General features: G+C 38.6%; 1 protein-coding gene across 3 annotated transcripts in view; it reads left to right on the forward strand.

Moving 5' to 3' along the window:
- The first annotated feature begins 2,137 nt into the window (after positions 1-2,137).
- wipf1b (WAS/WASL interacting protein family, member 1b) overlaps positions 2,138-25,185 on the forward strand; it is a 59,020-nt gene continuing 35,972 nt past the window's right edge. For 2 of the 3 annotated variants that reach the window (XM_008429116.3, XM_008429120.3), the window contains exon 1: positions 2,138-2,289. The gene's annotated coding sequence lies outside the window, so the exon portion shown is untranslated. The remainder of the gene's footprint in view (positions 2,290-25,185) is intronic. The other variant, XM_081616238.1, reaches the window with a different exon arrangement.

Raw genomic sequence — 25,185 nt, forward strand, 5'->3', positions numbered from 1 at the left:
GGTGTGGGATCTTTATCAGCACGTGGACATTTTGTAATGAATTTAATAAACTTATTTGGAAATATTTGTAGTTGATTGAAGATTAAATCAGCTATTTGATGGAAGTTTTGTGTATAAATTATAATTTTTCCAACTACAGTATAAATCACCTTTTGCTCTATTTGTCTCTGGTGTGTTAAATAAACCTTAATCCTCCCTGAGTTTTATCTTTAGGTTTTCTGATAAACGACCTTTATTTTAAATATTGATTCCCTCATTTTAACATGAGTGCAGCGTCATAAATCCTACACTCGACTGCAGCTTCATAGGTAAATGTAGATTAAGATAAAAATTTACTGAACAGTGAGTGTACATGGGGAACTATATGGTTTGTATTTGTTCTCAGACCTGTAACCACTACACTTTAATATTTCAATGTCTTTCAGAACTTTTCAAATGTTTATCATATTTCTAACCGGCACCTTCCTCACTTTTAGTTTTGTTTTTCAGCCGTTGCTCTGCAGTTTGACCAAAAGCTGACTTTTGAGGACTGCAGTAAAACTGTCAAGAAGTGGCTTCATTACATGCCAGAATGAGAGGAAGACATCACAAGGAATCAAAGTGACGCCAACCAGAGTCTAACTGGGGTTACCACAACTTGTACTGTTTCCCTGGTTCATGCAGTACAAGGCTTAACCTCATGGACTCTGTTCTTCTGTGGACAATAGACTGTTATTCTGACAGTCAAAAAGGAGTCAAATAGGTTAAAAGATCTGTCCTTCTTTTCTTGTATAAAATGTTATATCAAACCTATGTTGTCATTTCATTTTTAAACTTTTGTACACAGTTTACCCATGATCTGTCAATAATATAGTGTTTAACACCAGTAAAGAAACTTTTAGTGGTATGGTTATGATGCAGACCTATCAGACCTAAAAATATACATAAATCCTTAGCTTTCATTCAATATGAAATCAACCCAAATCTTCATGTAGAGCCACATTCAGATGAAAGTTGAATCAATGTTGATTCCTAACTAATTCAATGTAGAATCAACACAAATATGCATGCAGATCCATGTTCAGATGAAGGTTGAATCAACATTAATTCCTAACTGAATCAATGTATAATAAACACAAATATGCATGCAGATCCATGTTCAGATGAAGGTTGAATCAACATTGACTTGTAACTGATTCAGTGTAAAATCAACAGAAATATGTGTCCAGATCCACGTTCAAATGATGGTTGAATCAACATTGATTCCTGACTGATTCAATGTAGAATCAACACAAATATGCATGCAGATCCACAGTCAAATGAGTGTTGATTCAATGTAAAATAAACAGAAATATGTGTGCAGAACCACATTCAGATGAAGGTTCTGCACACTCAATGTTGATTCCTAACTGATTCAATCCAATATCAACACAAATATGCATGTAAATTGACATACAAATGATGGTTGAATCAACATTGATATGTCAGTTATGGTTGAAACGCTAACGTTGATTCAACATACAAGTCACCGACCACTTTCAATGTTTCAATGTCAGCATTCAACGTTGATTCAATGTTTCTGGCTGACATTGATTCAATGTTGTTTCAATCACTCTGTGCTATCTGGGTATAAATGTGCAAATAATCATATTTATTCTGGATTTAATTATAAAATTCTTGGAAAATATCTGTAATATTTCTTTTCTTAGTATTTGATAATGATCTGTCTAATGTATTTCCATGTCCATGTAGGTCTCAAAGGCCACAGTACTATTGGACTAAATTATTTGTTATATGCATTAAATGTTTTTGGGTCATCCCCAACCCACCCAAATCTATTAATTTGTTCCTTTCCTCTTTCCCAACAATTTTCTAATACTGGATGATCTTCATTATGTCCTTTCAAATGTATCCAATAATTAACCGTTGCTGTGTATTGCAGACTTCTTCCCAGGTCCCTCTTGAAAATGAGATCTGGATCTCTACGGGGTTTACCTGGTTAAATAAAGGAAATAAAAAAAAAAATCATTATCTGTTGTCTTCGGATACATTGGCATTTCTCCTGATTCTATTTGTAAAGCACATACTGGAGTTGACATAACTGCCCTTAATCTTGGGTAGGCTGAACGTGTCCTCCCATTAAAACTCCCAGCTAACAGCGCGCAGCCTAGTTTATGTGGGGCTGTGGGTGAGGCCGCCCGCCTCCTGCCACTTCTCCTCTGCAGACCTCAGGATTGGTTGCGCGGAGCTCCTCATCACTGACGATCATGGAGGATTATTAACCGTGCCGAGCGTTTCATACTTACAGAGGTAAGCTAAAAAAGACATTATTTCTGACTTTTTATGAAGGTCTTGGTGTGGGGAGGCAGCGAAACGTAGTCTCGGCGAAACGGAAAGGCGAGACTTGAGTTCGCCTCAACAAGCCAGAGAAGTTGTCAACTTCTTGAAAGCAGCTGGGAGTAATTCCAGCGGTGATGGCGAGTCACTAAGGCTTGTTTATTAGAGACTGAAAAACTCTGAGGTCACTTTTAGAAGGGTTTAGAAACCATTAGAGTTATCTAGCTTGTCGTTGCTTTTATCCACCCATAAATATTGTCTGCATAAAGATTATGGTCCTATTTAAACTCCATGATTGTTCGGAACGACGTGGCTGGGCTAAGGCATGTGTTTTGAATTGCCATGTAAGCGTCAGACTTGGTGGCAGTGTTTTGACATTTTCTGGTTGGTATATATTAAAAACCGCCCTTAGGATAAATCGGCTTAGAATGCTTTAAAATGTAATGCATGCAAGTTGCATTGATTGTTCCCAACCTCCAAGACAAAATGCTGCTTTAGCTGTGAAAAATCGGTTTGCAATCATGTACAGTTCTGTAATCATGAAATTTATGAAGTTGCTTAACAATCATCACATGCCAAGACATTACGTTAATGGATTGCAGCACAATGGTTTCCTATCAGCTGCTCACAGCATTGCATAAAAAGTAGGTTATAAAATACTTAAATGAGCGTTTCCTGAGTCAGTAGTTTGATTTTTGCATTTGGGTCAGCGCCCCCTACTTTGCAGAACATTTGTTCCCCTCAGTGATGTGCACTGAGGTTCATGACTGCTGAGACAGACTCCCAGAGTAGATGTACAAACCCTACATAGAAGAGCGAGCATATGTTTTCCACGCTCCTTCAACCTTTCTTGGGGGGGTGGGGGAGAGGGGCACTGTTATGTTTTCCCATCCACCTGAATAATATGTAGTTACGTCACTGTGTTTAACTTTGGGTAATTGTATTAAAAATGGTAGTTTTATTGTCTTCAAAGAACCTACTTTGTGTCAATCCTCTGACAGAGGAAGCACTATGGTCCTATTTAAACTCCAGAGATTACAGAGATGATAATCTCTGTAATTAAATTAATCTTTTTTTAATAAAAAAAGGTTTTCAGTATCTTTTTATTCTCTTTTGCCCTGTTTTTGATTTATGGACCATAGTCTGTTAATAAAGTTTGCTGATGAATGAATAACTTCATCCATTTGCAGAGCACAGTTTTGTGGAATGCAATGAATCTATTCTTACTCTTAAGCAGGGCCGGCCCAAGGCATAAGCAAACTAAGCAACCGCTAAGGGCCCCAGGGCCACTAAGGGTCAGTGGAGCTGATTTTCTTTTTTAGTAATTTCTGTCTTTATAATATCAAAAACACACTTTCACTATGAATTGATTTGTTTTTACAATAATATATATTTGATAATGTATGTAGAAATCATTATTTTATGGATAAAAAGAAAAAAGAAAAAGCTCTTGGAGGCCCCTAGTGGCAGGGGTAGGTACCGCACGCGTCACTGGTAACATGAGCTGCCATGCAATGAGTAGTGCGCATCCAAACGTCCAAAGCTCCGGTCAAAAGTTAAGTAAGCAAAACAATGTCTCAAAAAAGGACTTATTCTTCAGAGAGGGAGAAAAGAAAGAGGAAGAATAGAAAAACCCAAGATAAAGGTTTGTTTTAATGTGCCTTGGTAATGTAATGTAAAAGATTTGTAATGCTGCTAATAGAGAATTAGCTTGATGCCGACCTGGAATGGTCCAGTTCAAGACCCTGTTGAACTGTAACGGTCCAGTTCAACAGGGTCTTTGTGTTTGTGTGAAACTGAGTTTAAATTTTAAATGAGTTGATTCTCATGGTTGGCTCTGTATATTTCTGAGGTATTTTTGGCTTCAGAACGCCGTGTTTGATGCAGTTTGATAACAATAATTAAAACTTCTCAATATTTGACATTGTCAAATATTGACAATGTTTGACTATGTTGCTCGACCTTAAGTGTTTTTAGGTCAGGCAACATAGATGCTACATTGATAAGCTACTCTATGCTGTAGTTGGAGAATATGTTGTTTGCTGCTGAGCATAATCATTTTGTGGCTGAAACAAACATTATTTTTGCATCAACTTCTCACTGCAAAAACTGAAATCTTAGTAAGATTAAATATCTTAAATTAAGGAGATTTTTCTTGTTTTCTTTCTGACAAGATCATTTTTCTCACCAAAAGGGGTTTATGTTAGAATATTTTTCTTATTTTAAGTGTTTTTGTACTTAATTATCTCAGTAAGATATAAAAGCTTGATATTAAGAAAATATTACTTATTATGAGTAAATATGTGCTAGAATCTAGAATATCAATATTTACCAATCAAACTTCAAGTCTAGAACTTATTTTATACAAGTAAAATGTTCTTATTTCAAGCACAAAGAGAAATCACTTACTTCATAAAATGTCTTTGGATAATTAAAACAAACCATGTCCAAATGGAATCCTTTGTGTTATTGTCAATGAAAAAAAAAACAAAAAAACATGAACTTATACTCTTGTATAAGTTGGCAGAGTGTACTGGAAATTATAATTTAATATTTAAACGGTTGACATTTAACACAATTTCAGAGACAATATCAATTTATATATCAAGATAATTCTTGGCATGTTTCCATCTGCTATGGACCTTAATCTGATCTTCTTGATGCAAGATGTGGGACCTCTTACTGACATGTCATGAAATTTCTATTGATGTGATTTGAAATGGCTGGTATTCCACACAATGAGATTAGAATCAACAACATTGATTAGCTCAATGTCATGATAAATATTTAAATTTTTGGTTTATATTTCAAATTCTCACTTTATAAGTTTGAACAAAATTTTTTTCATCATGTTTGTCATCCCTTTTATGACATACAATCCAAATGGGAAAGCGCCCAAAATGTCAGTGAGGTAGTAGTAATGTTCTATACAACAGATTTTCTTTCCGGTCTAAAATTTAAGCTGGTATTGGCAATACAGAACCCATACTTTGTGCAAAGGCAGTTAATTTGTTTCTTAATTAAATAAAAAAATGTAATCCATATCTTTGCTTTATAAAAAGAACACAATGTACTCTGATGCACTCATTTTAAACTCAGAAGTACATTGAGACAACAATCTCGTTTACTATAAGCTATTTTAATTCAGCAGAAATATACAAAATATGTGAAAATGGTGTTGCAAACTAAAAAACAAAGAAAACTAGTAGAGTAATAACCCTACTAAATACATCCTTGTTTAATTGGTAAAACTACTATAAAATGACATCTGAAATGGCTCCATGTCACTTTTATAATCTGTCAACATGTTCATTTCTGAGTGAGTGAGCATCAGCAGCACGCTGCGCTTGGGGATTACGTTCTTTCACATTATACACTTACCAGGCGGAAGAAAAAGTAGTTCTCATTAACAACGTTTCATTTAGGCAAGATCTCAATAATTTAGTTACTTTCTAACGTGCTCTTGTTAATCTACATTACCTCAAATTACTAAAGTGTTGAAAGTATTGATCCTTGGATCTGACAATAGATTTTAAAGAATTAAGTTCTGGTATCGGAAGAATCGATATTTCAGTATCGATCCGCACATCACTAACGGCTACGCCAGATATTTAACTGCCCTCATTAACAGTTAATTCAGTTGTAACAGCTTAACTAAGCTATTATCTACTGTACTTTTATAAGGTTTTCTTTTGGTAAATTTTCTAATCTCGGTTAGACATGGATGAAAATGGAGAACTTTTTTTACGTGTATAGGCCCTACAGCTGCTGTACTCGGAGGTAAGTTTAAAGTTGTCTGTCTTTCTAAGATGAGCTAACTGTGAAGCTAGTTAGCATGTCGTGATATGCCAATTTTCACCCGCGGGTTAAAGAGCCGCTCTTGTGAATATGAGCTTTGAACAGTCATTAACCACAATAGCTGTGGCTTAAAAATAATATCGACACGAGTTTTTGGTAGCTTCCGTTTTTTTAACATGGCTAAGGTGGCTTCTCATTCGTAGCTTCTGATTCGGGAAATGGTTAAAGGGAAATTCCGCCTAGTATTTCACTAACTTTGAGGGTGTTTGATGTGCTGTAATTTAAAAACTTAAATGCAATGAGTCTAAAAGCCTAGGTTAGATATTCCACACTGTTACCAGGATATTTTAAACACTATTTTTGATTTGTGAATTTAACTAGTCCTAGTTTGATTTAATTAAAATGACTGTCTTGCTATCTTGAATTTATGTAATATTGTAATTAAGCACATGAACTAAAATAAGACTTGTTTTATTTTTCAAGTAAACCAAACTGTTGCGAATGGCGAAGCCTATACCAGACACGTCTCCAATCACATATTGCACCATCTACAAGAAACTTTGGGAATTGCAAGTGACACTGTCCTTCACATTCTTGAGGTAAGAAATTTATGATTATTCAACATTACACCGATTAGTCCCTAAAACGTGGTTTGTTTTGTGATTGTTTTTCTGTCTGTGCTCCAATTAGCAGATGACCCAACAACTTCAATCAAACAACACCACTTTCCAGCTTTGTGGTGATCATGAAACCAACTTTCTACTGGCCATTGGAACCATACCTGCCCTGATCTTCTGAAAGGAGGACATCATAGCTACTACACCTTTCAGCATGCGTGTGTGTGTGGCCACTCCCCTCTGTGCTGCTGACAGAGAGGAGTGGCCGTAACAGAGACAAGACTGAGTCTTGTCTCAGTTACGGTGTCCATAACTGAGACAAGACTTCCACATATAAAAGGCTATGGTTGATTGGAAGAAGTTCATAGCGGAGTAAGCTCCTATTGGTGACATCTAATCCCAAGTTTATTTTTGCTTTGGACAATTTGGTTTGTTTGACTCTTAGGGCATCTTATGAGTGTGGCAGATGTGTCAGATCTTCATTGTTCTGTCATTTTACAGGATTATTTCAGATTCAGATACCCATCCAGACTTTAAATTCTGACCAGTAGTCATGTTTTATTGTGTTAATGTGAAACTTAAACGTAATAAAGATGTTAAAGGTAATTGAACTCGTGTCTTCATTTCAGCAAGCCAATAAAATCTCTTGTTTCAGTATTGCCAGGATAAATTTTTGAATTTTTGCCTTAGCATAAGAACCTTAAGTAAAACAATGACAAAATATATATTTTAATCCTATGCAACAATAAAAGTAAACTAGTTTTGGGCATATACGTGCTGATTTCAAGAAATACAATGTCAAGTAACATTTTCTTGAGATTATTTTTCTTAAAATAAGATCTTACTCGTATAAGTAAAATTGGATTGTTTTAAGTAAAAATACACAAATTTTAAGATATTTGTAGGTTCATCTTGGTTAGATATTTTTTCTCGTTTTGAAAAATCTTGACAAGATAAATTTTCTTGTTCTGTTGGCAGATAATTGTTCTTATTTTAAGAAAATTATACCCTATTTTTGTACTTTTTCTTGTTTTTGAAAGGAGACTTTTTGCAGTGGCAAGTTATGTGAAACTTCTGTTAAAATCATTTGAAGGCACAGAATCAGTCCAGTACCGATCCACATTCTCAGGGGAGAAAGACTCACCTGGTATAAATAAAATTTTTAGTTGCGCTTAAGAGAAATGTATTAAATCAAAGAATGTCATGAATATGTGTGTATATATATTCCATCTTAATTTGGGCTGCACCGATTGCAGTTTTCTGGCCGATCCCTGGTTACCAATCTTTTAAAAGCCTGACCTGCCGATTTTGGCTGATATTATTTTTTGTCTGAAATATTGCTAAATATAGCAAGAAAGTGACTGATATAGCACTGAGTTGGGAACAGTGGGATGAATATTGTTAACTGCTAACGTGCAGACTTGACCTGGTGGGCCGGTCTGTCAATCAAACAAACCTTTCACTGCAGAGCAGAAGAGGGCAGAGACTGATTTTTAAACCTTTGCTAAGGTAATCTGACAGGTCCCTTCCACTATCAGGACTTCCTGGAATTTCTTATGAAATTGCAAAAGTCCTGTCCAGAAGGCATAGTGTCTTTGCTCCTGCCACCTTATAGGAGCTGAGGAAAGTGGCACTTACTATGTTTCAAGTAATGGTATAACACTTGCATTTAGTTGGACTTGAAGATGCACATGGATTGAAAGCTTTATCAGAAAGTCACCTCTGTTACAATGCGGTAACAGATTTTTACCGCATTGAACTTGTTGCTCTAAGCAACAAGTATCTTGAGAACTTTCTGGTACTGTTCAGGTTTTAATTGCTTCAAAGCCACATGATTTGCATTAATACTTTAAAAAAAATCTTTTCTTAGCTGGTCATCAAAAGCAACACATAGTATAGCATTGAGCAAAACGGAACACAGATAGCCAACAAACGGTAGATTTGAAAAATGGAATATGTTGAGTTTCTTTGATAGATCTAGATAATTCCAGACCTGGTCCTCAGGGGCTGGTATCTTGCATGTTTTCGTGCTCTCCCCAGTGGTAGTTGGCGCCTCCTCAGCATGTTGATGTTCTGCAGAAACCTGCAAATGAGCTATTATTTGATCCATGTGTGTTAAACCAGGGAGAGAACCAAATGACTGACTTTGGACATCGCCGAGTTAGCTGTTCCTACAAACTCTAGAGAAGAGGTCTTTAAATCCAGTCCTCAAGGGTTGGTATCCTGCATCTTTAAGATGTGTCCACTGTCACACCCCTGAGTGAAATGGTTTTGAATTGGAACAGGAATTAAAGAAGACAATTAGAAGTCTGTTATGTAATTGCAGAGTTCTTTCCAAAATTATCACCAGTTCAATGATCAGGATGGATTATACAAAAATGAAGAGGTGTGAGATTTTAGCAGTTGTAGGATTTCTCTTTTATCTTTGATAATAATCCACAAGCAAATTCTCCTGCTAGCTTGTTTGTTTTGGATGCATTTGCCCAGAATGCACTGTATTGATAGAGTAGTATGCGTCCTGCTTTTGGAGGGATCCCCACATATGCATTCAAACGGAGCAAGAGTTTACTTCAACCAAACCACTTAGTCTTTAGGCGGACCACAGTTAACTTTTTTGTTCCACATCCAGGATCGATGGCGCATTCATGCTTCCCCAAACAAACCTGACTTTGTAACCAGACAAATTAGTCAGCAGATGAAATGGGGCTAGTGTGAATTCACCTTTAGTTGCTCTAAAAATTGATTCCTTTGATTTTTTTTATGAAGCCAAGGACCTTCGTGTACCATGGGCTAAGTGGTTCATAACAGTCTGCTAGGAACGCACAATCTATTGCAAATATAGTGTTATTGCACATAATCTTCCAGGATTTTTAAAAATTATTTATGCTGTTTGTGCCAATAATGTGGTGACACATGTTTAATACTGCATTAAAATCCATCCATCCATTTTCTATACACCCTTGTCCCTAGTGGGGTCGGGAGGGTTGCTGGTGCCTATCTATGTGCAGGTGATCATTTCATCGAGAAACTAAGTTTCTTAAAGACCAAAACAAGAGATGTTGTAACTTTTAGTTGTAGAGATAGAAGTGATGCATTTGCTCAGCATTGACATGAATGACGCTCGGCTGACTCTGCAATGCCAGTTTAAAGTATGTAGTCATACACTGACACATTATGGAGCCACCTCTGTTTGGCCTTTGTGGCTGAGCTGATTTTGTAAATCTGGTTTGCTATTTTCAAGCAGACATCTTTTCTCCTTCCCCTGTCCCCCAATTACAAAAATAACACTCTTATTAAGTTGCTTCTGTTCTGTATTCAAACACGAGATTTAACTGGGATTCTAGTTTCTGCCTACAAATGGAAGTTTACACCAGTTCATCAAAGTATGACTTGACCTCATCGAGCTGTGAGTGATAAACAAATGGTCTACTTGCACATTTTGTAGTTAGTTTATTTTGAATTAAGATTGTTCCTACATTGGCTGAAACTCGGTGAGAACTTTGGGCATGTAACGGCATTCCAGTTATTTCACCAGATAGTTTGTGGTAGGGTTTCATCAGTCATGTTTTGGTTGTTATGCAATAGTATTGAAAACTCTTAAGGATGAGATCATGTGGCTTCTTTAACTCAAATGCTTGCTAATGGAATTAGTTGAGCTTGTTGTGGCTTTAAGGGGACATTCACACCAGCCCTGTTTAGTCCACTTTAATCCAACTTTAGTTTGTTTGCTGAAGTGTGAATGCACAATCGAACTCTGATGCAGACAAAAAAAAAGCAAACTCTGGTACCCCTCGGTCTCTATTCGGTTGACGTGAACTCTGGTGTGGTTCAAATGCATATATGAATGCAAATGGACCACAGATTACAACCGCTAAAATCTCATGCCATTTCCTTTTTGCTAAAATTTCCTGAAAAAGAAATGTTCAGTGCATACCTGTCAAGTCTCCCATTTAGTCTGGGAAACTACAGTTGTTTTGTTTTACCTCCCTTTCCTGCCATGCTCCATCATTATTTTCCTGTAAATATTCTGTATTGTGCTGCCTGCTAGTTCCGTCCAAGCCCCCGCTCTCCTGTTGGTCTCTCCATCCCACACCGACAGTAGCACCGGATGGTGACATTTCCGATATTCTCAAGCCCAAAACTTGACGGGTATGGTTCAGTGTCGTCTTCAGAGGTTTTTGTGTCTTTTCCTGCAGTGGCTCTTGGTACAGCACCACCACAGGTTTTTTAAATGGTTTGGTTAATTTGACATGGTGCAGTGTGAACCACACCAACTGAAAATGTAACAGACGTTATAATTTTTGTCTGCAATTGAACCGAGTCTACCAGACTGTTAGGTGTGAAAACGGCTTAAGGTCTTGGTGCGTCACAGTGGGACGATCCCAGCACTTGTTGGCATCCCAACAAGGGAGTGTTGGTTTCAGTTATGTTTTATTAAAATTTGACTTAAGAGCTTCTCATTGTGATATGGAGAGTAAATCCAACATGAGTTCCATTAAGTATTTTAGATTACACTTTGGCTTGTGGTCTGTAAACTTTCTCATAGCTGCTCAGTGTGTGTCAGTAGTGGTAGAAACAAATTGTTGTGGAGCTCAGTTTCCTGTATGGAACATGTGACCTCTGCATCACTCCGTCCAGCCTACAGCGACACTCATGACCACGTGCATTAATGTATTTTTTGTGTTTCCTTCAATAACTTGTATTTACAACCTTATTCTGTTAGCTTATCTGTATAGAGTTGACAGGGAAACTTCCTCATCTATTCCGGCCAAAAATTCTAATTCAGGCTTCGTACAGTGAGCTAGAATGACTGGTACCAAGAGGACTCTTCCACCAACTTGAATCATGCTGAGCTTCTCTGTAACTGCTGTGAGTTTGTATTCCCACTGAAGATCTTTGTGTTGCATCACTGTAGTGACTTTAATAATTCCCATGAAAGCGCATAGTTTTTGCTTTGATAATTTATGAAGTAAAGATCAAAGAGTTGACGAGATTTGACCTCTTGTAAAGGCCAATATGAGCCTGGACAATTGTTTCTGCAGTTGGTTTGGCAGAAAACTGCTCCCTTAATGTTCAGACCATGCTTGAAAATTGGCAATAAACCAACTGTGACCTAAAATTCTACTTTCTTTTGTATCTGATCAACATCGACAAAGCTTGTAAAAGGCCACTCTATTTAAATCATGGCAGAATTACTGAGGTGTGAGGACATCTAGTCTATGCAGATGCTCTGATGTGTAAACATGGAAGTCAAAAGAAGATGACATTTCACACATGCAACTGACAAGCTTTGCTGATGGTGCAAATCTGTCCTTGCAGTTTTTATGTTTTTTTTTTTTCATTTTGTTTTTTTGTTTTTGTCTATTAATAGCAAAAATGGCAAAGGCTAAATGGCACATCCAAGTCTTTAAAGCAGAAGTTCTTTATTTAATGTCTGTAAACACACAGCTCTTTACTGTTTATACATTTAAAATGCAAGTTGGGTGCAAAACCTCGTTTCTAAATCATAGAGGACAGAATGATCTTTTTATTATTTCTGGGAAGATTTGGAGTTAAGTTTTTAGATTTTATTTATTTTTGGGCAGACATCACACCCAACCATACTAGTTTCTACAAAGCCTTGGAGTACACAGACATAGACTGTATATCCCTAATTTTGGGCTCAAAATTGATCAGCTGGAAACCTCACTTTCAACATATTCAAGCCAAAGTATCAAAGTATTGCAGTCTTCAGTAAAGCTAGACATTTATTGAATAATAACGCACTATATACTGTATATTGTTCACTTATTTTGCCATATTTTAATTATTGTGTGGAAGTCTGGGAAATGCAAACAAGTCCTCGCTCAGACTGTTGTGCACACTCCAGAAAAAAGCTATCAGAATGGTTCACAATGCAGGTTGGGAATCCTTAGCTTTTCCTGGTATCTCTTTGTCTGCTATTGAACTGTCATTTTGGGGGTTGGGTGGGGGCAGACTGGACTTTGGTGGTTATGGTGTAAAGAGTGCAGCACAATGTATGGGAGTGTGAATGACTACGAGTATTGGTATGGAGATGGATGTGAATGTCTCTGGAAGTGAATTTTGAGCTATAAAATTTAGCAATGGAACAATACTAGATTATTTTGGGTACTAATTATAGGTGTATGTTTATTGTATTTAGGGTGTATTGGGGAACGGATAGGGTTAAATAAATTACTACTTTCTACCCCTTCTCAGATATGTTAAATGGGACTTTTGTGTTATGTATATTGTTGTGTATGTATGAATAGATGTGTTCATACTGGGTATATATTTATTGTGTGCATTTCGTTAAAGTAGATGTATTGATTGTTATAAATTTATTTACAGTTTATTTTTATACATCTTCAATTCTGTATGAGTATGCATTAGAGGTGTGTTGATCGATCGGCCACCGATCATAATCGGCTGATTTTCGTGAAAAAGTGCATGATCGGTGATCGGCAATCATTGGCTCTTGTTCCCGATACCGATCACCTGCATCTCATTTCGCAGCCTGCCTGTGCAGCTGGTCTCCTCTTTCCTTCACACTGCGTAAATGCGCAGCAACAAATCCTAAGCGATGTGGAACTATAACGCACTGAGTGAATGGGGAAGTTTGCGTGTTGCGGCGGAAAATTGAAGCACGTCAAAATGCATCAACACAACGAAGCTAATACAACATAAAAACAATGGCATACTTGACGGAGTTTGGCTACATCGAGGCTCACTGCAGTAAAAAAGACATATGGAGGATCAGATGGCAGGTAAAGCAGCGCACAGCTACAAACATTCACCCGGATTAGCATGACGGTCAGAAAACTAAACAAATAACCCGCAAAATTATTTAAGTCTTCGAGCTGCGATGTAAGACGCTGGTTCTGTTCTCGCTGTTGAACCGCTGCTACGCGCTACAGGTAGTAATATTTCAGACGGAGCGCCACTTCTGCTCCACCTGGTAGTGACTCTCACACCAAACCTCTGCTTAAAGCTGCAGCATCTAACCTAAAAAAATATATTTACAGACGTATTAAAACTTTCGCTGTCCTAACGTGAGACAGATCATCTCTAAAAAAATAATTGATCTCCTCCCTGTTTTGCATAATTACTCCACTCAGTCAGAAACAGCCACTCAGAACTAGCAGTAATCAGCTAGCCGCCATGCTATCAGGAAGTTTTCATTCAGTAACTCTGGATTGTTTATTGTAATGGAACCTGTATTTGCCTTTGAATGTTACGTTTTATACTTGAATTTTTTGGCAATGTTGAGAGGTTTTATTTTTAACTTTTTGCATTATTTAGCCTCTTCAGAGCCTTCATATGTTATCAGTCTGTTAAAGATAGTATTACCGATAGCAGTACAATTTGCAGAATGCCTGTTTTGTTTAGTTTTCTTCTTGGAAAAAGTTATTAAAAACAAGTTTTTGTCTAAATTAAGGTGAATTCATGGTTCCTTTTTCCACATAATGTAACCGGTAGTGTTTATGGAAAAAAAAAAAAAGAAAAGAAAATTATGTGATCGGTATTGGTGATCGGCCCTCATGGGTGATCGGTATCGGCAGGAAAAAACCTGATCGGCACATCTCTACTATGCCTGTATATAGGCCTATCATAACAAATTTTGCTGAGCGATTATTGCAATAAACAATAATATTGTTTGAAGACCATTTTAAACTAATGTAATGGTAATGACATAATAATGCAAGTACATCCTGACAAAAATAGTTTATTTTCAAAAGAACACTGGTACTGGTAAACAAAACGACTTAAAACAAAAATAAAATGGACTCTCAGTTTCTGTTAACAAAAAAGCACTTGATTAAAAACTAAACGCATAAAACCAAAGTGGAAATAAAAACTACATTCAACCAAAAGAGTACAGATTATGAAGTCTGTATACCATATTGCCCTTCAATAATCATTAGGTTTAGACAGAGAATCTCCTCCCTTACGCTAAGGAAATGAAGAAGGGAAGGGTCCGTGGAGAGTCCCGGAGGTGAGCCTTTTTTCATCCAGTGTCAACAATAGGAAGAAACGATAACGGTGATAAATTAAAATGGGTTCGATAATTTTCATTTATCATGCGATTAAGTGATTATTGTGACAGGCCTACGTGCATGTATGTTTCCATGTATAAATGTAAACATACATTAACACTAGATTCATTGTAGTGTTAATGTGTAGTTGCTTGACACAATGATTGGGACATGTGGGTGAATCAATAGAATCAATTCCAATCGAGCACTAATCCTAAACATCTGTTCCACTAGGGTTAAAATGCTACACTAACATGGTATTTAGCGAAGCTAGTACTAAAGCACTACATACAATTCAAATTATATCTCCACGTGAAAGACTACTTCTGTGGAGCACCAATTTAATTTTGACATAATTTACATGTTCTATTTCACCTAGCATTGCCACCCGTCCTGTAAAATATGGAATCATCCCATATTTGACAATTAAATGTTGCGTCCAGTATTGAAGCAGTACAGGACGCAATTTGTTCTGTATTTTCAAAAATGTCCAACACTTGTCTCACTTCTGACTGACACATAAAAACTAAATGTAACTATTAAGCAAAATAGAATATAGTAAATACCACGGCCAGCAAAATTGTGGTGGTGGAAATCGGGATCCTGTTGGGACCCCCACCATAGGTGTATATAATGGATGGATGTCTCCTGGTAGTCAACCAAACCGCTCTTGCCTATTGTTGCTGAAGAGATTAAGGGCGGCCATCTTGGAGCGGTCGACCACACCACTCAGCCTGTCAAACATGGATTATATGTTTGACAGGTGCAATGACGTGTCAGCGCATTTAATCAACCATAACTCGCTAAATACTAAACAGATTTTCACAATTTTTTGCTGTAACCATTATTCTAACAGCTATCATAGCTACATTTGCAAAAAAAATATTTTTAAAGTATTTTTGAATTGACTGATGAATGGTTTAGCATATTTAAATATTCTTAGTGGGGAAAATAGAATAGATTCGGAATAGAATATTTTGATATTCATGTCTGATGAGAATTTTGCAAAGCACATCAAGCAGTCATCTTTTTAAATATGTTTAGTAATATCAATATGTTCCGACCCCACTGAGGGACAAGGGTGCAAGAAAATGGATGGATGGATGGATATCGATATGTCTTTATAGAAATAAACAAAAGATAATACAATCATAGAAACAAATGATTAAATGATGTTTAATACTGAATAATGTGTATTAAAGTACACATTTATATGTATACGTATGTATACATATACATACATATACATACATATGTATATGTATGTATATGTATACGTATGTATATATCGATAAAGTTACTTACTTTGCTTTTATTAGACTATTATGGTTTGATTGTTTAGGGTAAGTCTGAATGATCATTAACTTAATATATAGTAGAATTAATGTAAATATACAAGACCTTTGAAAGAACAAATAATGCAAATAAACAAGATATCTAAACAAGTTTGTGATTTGTGAAGCATTTATTTAACCTTTAATTTTATTTAAATTTCCCTTTATTTGACTTGTCTTTGAATTAGAATATTTAACTTCCTATAAGAATATTAATTTGATTATATTTTTTTTATATTGCAGAAACCATAATGTGCCAGTACCAACTAATTCAAACAGGAAGACTTTATTTAAATTATTGCAAAAATATGTGAATTACTAATGGAAACTAGTAATGTTTGTCAGCAAAGGTCAAAGAAAAGTTTCTGTGAACAATTTCTTTTTTTTTATGCCTCTAAAGGTGTGTTTTGTCACCACTATCGGACATCAACGTCTGTCTAATGGTAACAAAATGGTTCAAGGTATTTTCTGGATTTTTATGGCAAAACACAAAATTATGAACTTGCACCATTATGTTGTCTGATAGCCAAGGCAGTCTTCTATGGTGCTATTTAGGGCTGTTGTAAACAAATATTTTAGTAATCGAGTAATCTATTGATTATTCTTACGATTAATCGGGTAATCGGATAAAAAAAAAGATAAAATAAAACATTGGTAAATCTAACATGACAGCAGTATTACTATCACATATCAATATCAGTTCATTTTTTTCCACATTGGAGCTTCCCAAACAATTACTTTTCTGTAGTTTAGAAAATTAACTTGTAACAATAATGGCTCACTTTAAGTTAACGTGAAGAAAAGTTATACAAAAATCTGAAATTATATTCAATGTATAATTAAGAGGCAGCCTCACAAATAGCCTCCTCACAAATAGGCGGTCTATTATAAAAAAAATGCCTATTTTCCAGCTTTTGGTTTATGTATTCATTTTCGATCAGTTTAATAGATGAACTCTCACCATGCACAGCCATTTATAGCGTTTGTGTGTGTTAGCGATGGGATACGACACTGTCTGCATTTGTCACACACAGAAACACATCTCCCAGGTATGCAACGTCATGATGCTCTTCGCCACCCATTTGTTGCGACCGGGATTAAATTTATTTTCCGGTATTTTCAGTAAAGCTACGCATCTAAAGCAAAGCCGCAGAGTTCAGTCTATCCGCTCACCTGTATAAATAATCCCGCCGTTCGCTCTGAACCAGCACTCGGGGAGGAGAAAAGCTGCAGTACTGCAAGCATCGCTCCCGTCATTTTAAGGATGTGTATTGGTAACCCGAAAAAACGACAAAAACGTTATTATGAATCAATAAAATCCTCCAAGGCCGTACTTGAAAACTGGACGTTATGCTGCTAACACTTAGCTTTCGTCAACAACACAGGCGGAAGTGAGCGCGGCGGAACGGTAATAACACCGCGGTAAAGCTAGCCGGCTCAGCGTCCAGCCGGCCCAGCACACAATATACAAGTGTGCGGTAGCTCAAGACATTATGGTACACCCATTTACGTGCTGCTTTCACAATAAAAGCGCACACCCGGTCCATGTTTGAGCTACTCAAAATAGGTTTCCAGCTGCTGCATTTGAAAAAAGAAAATATGTGCTGAGAAACTAATACAAAATAAAAATTAATATCTAATATCTCTCTCTCTCTCTACTAGATACAAAGTACTATTTTAATAGGCTTTTATTTTGATGTACATCAGATCTAGTTGCAACTTTCTGTGTATATATATATATATATATATATATATATAAGTTGCCATGCTTATTGCTGAGAAACTCTCTGTTTCCAATGACTGCTACCACTTCTGGATGACAGAGGAACAAACACCTCTATAACAGAACCATAAAGTGGCAACTAGATCTGATGTATAATTTCAAAATAAAAGCCTATTAAAATAGTAGTTTGCATCTTTTCTCTCCAAGTTGCCATGCTTATTGCTAAGAAACGTTGTTTCCAATGACTGCTACCACTTCTGGATGACAGAGGAACACCTCTAGAACAGATTCAGAAAGTGGCAACAAGATCTGATGTCTAATTTCAAAATAAAACACTATCAAAAATGTCCTTTGTACAGTCATGGCCAAAAGTTTTGAGAGTGACACAAATATTATATTTTCACATGATCTGCTGCCCTCTGGTTTTCATGTGTGTATGTCAGATGTTTTCATCACATACAGAAATACAATTGCAATCATATTATGAGTAACAAAAGCTTTTATTGACAGTTAGAATGAGTTAATGCAGCAAGTCAATATTTGCAGTGCTGACCCCCTCTTCTTCAGGACCTCTGCAATTCTCCCTGGCATGCTCTCAATCAACTTCTGGACCAAATCCTGACTGATAGCTGTCCATTCTTGCACAATCAATGCTTGCATTTAGTCAGAATTCCTAGGTTTTTGTTTGTCCACCCGTCTCTTGATGATTGACCACAAGTTTTCAATGGGATTAAGATCTGAGGAGTTTCCAGGCCATGGACCCAAAATCTCTGTTTTGTTCCCTGAGCCAGTTAGTTATCACCTTTGCTTTATGGCAAGGTGCTCCATCATGCTGGAAAAGGCATTGTTCATCACCAAACTGCTCTTGGACGGTTGGGAGAAGTTGCTCTTGGAGGACATTCTGGTACCATTCTTTATTTATGGCTGTGTTTTTAGGCAAGACTGTGAGAGAGCCAACTCCCTTGGCTGAGAAGCAACCCCACACATGAATGGTTTCAGGATGCTTTACAGTTGGCATGAGACGAGACTGGTGGTAGCGCTCACCTCGTCTTCTCCCAACAAGCTGTTTTCCAGATGTCCCAAACAATCGGAAAGGGGATTCATCAGAGAAAATGACTTTACTCCAGTCCTCAGCAGTCCACTCCCTGTACCTTTTGCAGAATATCAGTCTGTCCCTGATGGTTTTCCTGGAGAGAAGTGGCTTCTTTGCTGCCCTCCTTGAGACCAGGCCTTGCTCCAAGAGTCTCCGCCTCACAGTGCGTGCAGATGCACTCACACCTGCCTGCTGCCATTCCTGAGCAAGCTCTGCACTGCTGGTAGCCCGATCCCGCAGCTGAAACACTTTTAAGAGACGGTCCTGGCACTTGCTGGTCTGTCTTGGGCACCCTGGAGCTTTTTTGGCAACAATGGAACCTCTCTCCTTGAAGTTCTTGATGATGCCATAGATTGTTGACTGAGGTGCAATCTTTCTAGCTGCGATACTCTTCTGTGTTAGGCCATTTTTGTGCAGTGCAATAATGACTGCACGTGTTTCTTTAGAGATAACCATGGTTCACAGAAGAGAAACAATGATGCCAAGCACCAGCCTCTTTTTAAAGTGTCCAGTGGTGTCATTCTTAATCATGACAGATTGATCTCCAGCCCTGTCCTCATCAACACCCACACCTGTGTTAATGGAGCAATCACTGAAACGATGTTAGCTGGTCCTTTTGAGGAGGGCTGCAATGAAGTTATTAACATTTGAATAATTCTCAAAACTTTTGGCCATGACTATCTTTTCCCCTTAAGTTGCCGTGCCCATGGCTGAGAAACTGTTTCCAATGACTGCTACCACTTCTGGATGACAGAGGGACACCTCTAGAAAAGAACCAGAAAATGGCAAAAAAAAAAAAAAAAGCATAATCAGTTAACACAATCCACCGTGCCATCCGCCGCTGCCATCTGAAACTCTATAGTGCAAAGAGGAAGCCATTTCTAAGCAAGCTCCACAAGCTCAGCCGTTTGCACTGGGCCAGGAGTCATTTAAAATGAAGTGAGTACAAAATGGACGACTGTTCTGTGGTCAGATGAGTCACGATTTGAAGTTCTTTTTGGAACACTGGGACGCCATGTCATCCGGACCAGAGAGGACAAGGATAACCCAAGTTGTTATCAACGCTCCGTTCAGAAGCCTGCATAAAGAGGAAGTTGCGACAAAGAAGGCCCAAGACGATTGAACAGTTAAAGGCCTGATGGGAGAGCATTCCTATTTCTAAACTTGAGAAACTGGTCTCCTCTGTCCCCAGACGTCTGAGTGTTGTAAGAAGAAGGGGAGATGCCACACAATGGTAAAAATGGCCTTGTCCCAACTTTTTGGGGATTTGTTGACGTCATAAAATTTTGAAACGTAATTTTTCCTTAAAATGATACATTCTGAGTTTAAACTCTTGATCTGTGATTTATGTCCTCCATCCATCTTCTTCCGCTTCATCCGGGGTCGGGTCGCGGGGGCAGCAGCTTCAGAAGGGAGGCCCAGACTTCCCTCTCCCCAGCCACTTCTTCCAACTCCTCCGGGGGAACCCCAAGGCATTCCCAGGCCAGCCGAGAGACATAGTCCCTCCAGCGTGTCCTGGGTCTTCCCCGAGGCCTCCTCCCAGAGGGGCGTGCCCGGAACACCTCACCAGGGAGGCATCCAGGAGACATCCTGACCAGATGCCCGAGCCACCTCATCTGGCTCCTCTTGACGTGGAGGAGCAGTGGGTCTACTTTGAGTCGATTTGTTGATTTGTGTCCTATTGTGAATAAAATATTGACATTTGCCATCTCCACATCATTGCATTCAGTTTTTATTCACAATTTGTTTAGTGTCACAACTTTTTTGGAATCTGGTTTGTATATAACTAGTCTGTGTGTCTGTCTGTCTCTGTGTGTCTGTCTGTCTCTGTGTGTCTGTCTGTCTCTGTGTGTCTGTCTGTCTGTCTGTGAAATTTGTGTATAAATAAGATGATTGAGTTAAATCCGAAATGACGAGTGAGTCAGTTCTTCACTACATTTTCTACTTATTTTTGAAAATGAAGGTAAAAAGGCTTTAATTTTGAAATTATACATCAGATCTATGCAACTTTCTGGTTCTGTTCTAGAGGTGTCCCTTCGTCATCCAGAATTGGTAGCAGTCATTGGAAACAGAGTTTCTCAGCAATGGACACGGCAACTTGGACAGAAAAAGATAAAAAGTACTTTTTTGAAAGTCTTTTATTTTGAAATTATACATCAGATCTAGTTGCCACTTTCTGGTTCTGTTCTAGAGGTGTTCCTCTGTCATCCAGAAGTGCTAGCAGGCATTGGAAACAGAGTTTCTCAGCAATGGGCATGGCAACTTAAGAGAGAAAAGATACAAACTACTATTTTAATAGGCTTTTATTTTGAAATTATACATCAGCTCTAGTTGCCATTTTCTGGTTCTGTTCTAGAGGTGTCCCTCTATCACCCAGAAGTGGTAGCAGTCATTGGAAACAGAGTTTCTCAGCAATGGGCATGGCAACTTGAGGGGAACTGATACAAAGGACTTTTTAGATGGGCTTTTATTTTGAAATTATACATCTGATCTAGTTGCAACTTTCTGATATATATATCAGAAAGTTCACCAGGGAGGCGTCCAGCCACCTCAACTGGCTCCTCTCGACGTGAAGGAGCAGCGGCTCAACTCTGAGTCCCTCCCGGATGACCGAGTTTCTCACCCCATCTTTAAGGCAGAGCCCAGACGCCCTACGGAGAAAACCCATATCGGCCGCTTGTATCCGGGACCCCTGGAATGATGCTAACTAGCTTGTCATTGGACACAGTGTTGCTCACCTTTTTCACTGGGATGGGGGTTAAAGGTTTTGCTGGTATTGGGGGGGGATAGAGCTGCTGCTAACTGACTCATTTGTTAAGTGTGGTAAAAAGTACAGGGGCAAGTTAAATATATGAATATCTTGGTATTTCTGTTCCTTAATTCATTAAATGCTATGGAGGCAAATCGTAGTCTGTAGCTAAGCCAGCTATGCTGAATGGTTGATTATCTCACACAGTCTACTCACCTCTCTTGGAGAAAAACTGTTACAAATTCACACTCTTGTCCTTTTCTCTCCCTTATGTCTCAAATGTTTTTGAAACCATGACTTTATTATTTTTCTTTACCTCATAGTAACTGCCACAGTCGTTCTTGTCTTGTACTGACTGCTGCTGAACACCGTCACCATCAAGTGTGCTAAGCAGGAACGAACCATTTCATACAGATTTAGTGAGGTGTTTAGTACAAATATAGATGTGTGTTTTTTGTTCTAGGAGGTGTAACATTTAATTTTCACTGCTAAAAACAATTTAAAAACACTAACAGTAATTGACAGGGCCTCAATTGTTTTTTATTTCTGTAAAAAAAAAAGTGTTTTTATATTTATATATATATACACTTCTCAAAAACATAAAGGGAACACTCAAATAACACATCCTAGATCTGAATGAATGAAATATTCTCATTGAATACTTTGTTCTGTACAAAGTTGAATGTGCTGACAACAAAATCACACAAAAATCATCAATGGAAATCAAATTTATTAACCAATGGAGGCCTGGATTTGGAGCCACACACAAAATTAAAGTGAAAAAACACACTACAGGCTGATCCAACTTTAATGTAATGTCCTTAAAACAAGTCAAAATGAGGCTCAGTATTGTGTGTATGTGTGGCCTCCACGTGCCTGTATGACCTCCCTACAACGCCTGGGCATGCTCCTGATGAGGTGGCGGATGGTCTCCTGAGTGATCTCCTCCCAGACCTGGACTAAAGCATCCGCCAGCTCCTGGACAGTCTATGGTGCAACGTGACGTTGGTGGATGGAGCGAGACATGATGTCCCAGACAGTGGCGGAGCCAGAGGGGGGGCCAGGGGGGCCAGTGCCCCCCCTGTCATCTGATTGGCCCCCCCAGTGGCCCCCCCTGATGATTGACATGTAACAGCACCAGGTCATTCCTGTACATTATTTGGAATCATTCTAAGTCATCCTAAAATCTAAAGAAGAAAAACAATAATATATCAAAAGAAAATGTATAAAACTTTATATAAGTCCATGTGATGATATAAATAAATAGATTTTTATCAGACGCGATGCCAGCCTCCTTTATACTCATAACAAGCTGATATTCTTCTCCTGGGTGTTTCAGTTGCTGCGCTGTGGTGCAATTCAAAGGCTAAAGCACTTCATACCTGGTGGTGATGGTAAAACACCAATAAGTTATTTATTGATCCTCCGCAAAAAAGAGAAAAAACCGAAGAGGGGCCGACAATGTTCGTAGTTTGGAGCAGAGGTGGCGCTGGAGTTTTTTCGTTGTCCGTCAAAGAAAAAAATCATTTTATTTCCAATTTGTAGTCATCAAATGAAATATTTATTGTTTCTCTGCGAGAACGTTTTTGAAATCGGGTAACATTTCACGAAATGACGTGATTAGAAGACAGCAGAACTTTGATCGTTTCCTGATCCCTCAGCGGGAGAAAAACCAGCAGAAGCCGATCAGCTGCTGGGCTCTCCAAAGCCTCTGGTCCGTTAAAGCGACCAGATCAGAGATGATTCTCTGACAGATGTTGTTCTTAGTATGATTAATAATGAGCTCCACGATGTTCTCTGTGCGTAAAGTTGAAACTGTCTGCGCACCAAGTGGTCAGCTGATCACATTCTGGACAGAAACCAGCGGACTGCTCTCTGTTCTTATCAAGATGAGAATGAGGAGGGAATCTGAGATATTAACTCAGTTAAGTTTTTACTGGTTTTGTTTTTAATACACCATTAACGTAAGCAGTGTAACTATATATTGTTTGTATATTTGGCGTTTGTCGTCTCATGTGTGATTAATTGGAGCGTAACGATGGAGCATTTATTGCCCAGCGCTCTGCGCTTGTTTCTGCCTAACGGATCTGCACTTTAATTTCTTTCCTCTCTCAACAGTCAGCTGCTATTCCTCTACTTAAACTACAATAAGTAGATCACATTCTCTTTAGCTTTTCTCTGTGCTCCAAACTCATTAAATGTAAACTCATTAGAAGCCCGAACCACCATCAGGCAAATAATTGTGGTCCGACCAGAACTATTTTTACCTATCCAAACAGAGCTTCCTAACCAAGGTGTCCATAACTCTTCAACACGCTGTCAGCTCCCGGTCAGAAAGACGCATTTAGTTCAGTGTCCATGAGATGATATTCAGAAAGGATCTTTTATTTGATTGATTTTAGTTTCCTCTGCGATGAACTCTTAGCGTAAAGTCTATCATGTCTCCATGTGCGCCAGTCAAAGGTGTTAATTATAACATGTCAAATGACAGAGGGGCTTAAAAGATAACCAAATATTCAGTTTGGTTATTTTTTTAAAATTATTTATATATATGTATATATATATATATATATATATATGTGCACACACACATTTTAAATTTTGCCCCCCCCCCAGACGTAGTCCTGGCTCCTCCTTGGCCCCCCCAACTTTAAAAGTCTAGCTCCGCCACTGGTCCCAGATGTGCTCAATCTGATTCAGGTCTGGGGAACGGGCGGGCCAGTCCATGGCTTCAATGCCTTCATCTTGCAGGAACTGCTGACACACTCCAGCCACATGAGGTTTAGCATTGTCATGCATTAGGAGGTACCCAGGGCCAACCGCACCAGCATATGGTCTCACAAGGGGTCTGGGGATCTCATCTCGGTACCTAATGGCAGTCAGATCTCATCTCGGTACCTAATGGCAGTCAGGCTACCTCTGGTGAGCACATGGAGGGCTGTGCGGCCCTCCAAAGAAATGCCACCCCACACCATTACTGACCCACTGCCAAACCGGTCATGGTGAAGGATGTTGCAGGCAGCAGACCGCTCTCCATAGCGTCTCCAGACTCTGTCACGTCTGTCACATGTGCTCAGTGTGAACCTGCTTTCATCTGTGAAGAGCACAAGGTGCCGGTGGCGAATTTGCCAATCCTGGTGTTCTCTGGCAAATGCCAAGCGTCCTGCACGGTGTTGGGCTGTGAGCACAACCCCCATCTGTGGATGTCGGGCCCTCATACCATCCTCATGGAGTCGGTTTCTAACTGTTTGTACAGACACATGCACATTTGTGGCCTGCTGGAGGTCATTTTGCAGGGCTCTGGCAGTGCTCCTCCTGTTGCTTCTTGCACAAAGGCGGATGTAGCGGTCCTGCTGCTGGGTTGTTGCCCTCCTACGGCCTCCTCCACATCTCCTGGTGTACTGGCCTGTCTCCTGGTAGCGCCTCCAGCCTCTGGACACTACGCTGACAGACACAGCAAACCTTCTTGCCACAGCTCGCATTGATGTGCCATCCTGGATGAGCTGCACTACCTGAGCC

Source organism: Poecilia reticulata, chromosome 15 (genome assembly GCF_904066995.2).
Source record: "Poecilia reticulata chromosome 15, P_reticulata-male-v2, whole genome shotgun sequence".
Classification (NCBI taxonomy): Eukaryota; Metazoa; Chordata; class Actinopteri; order Cyprinodontiformes; family Poeciliidae; genus Poecilia; species Poecilia reticulata.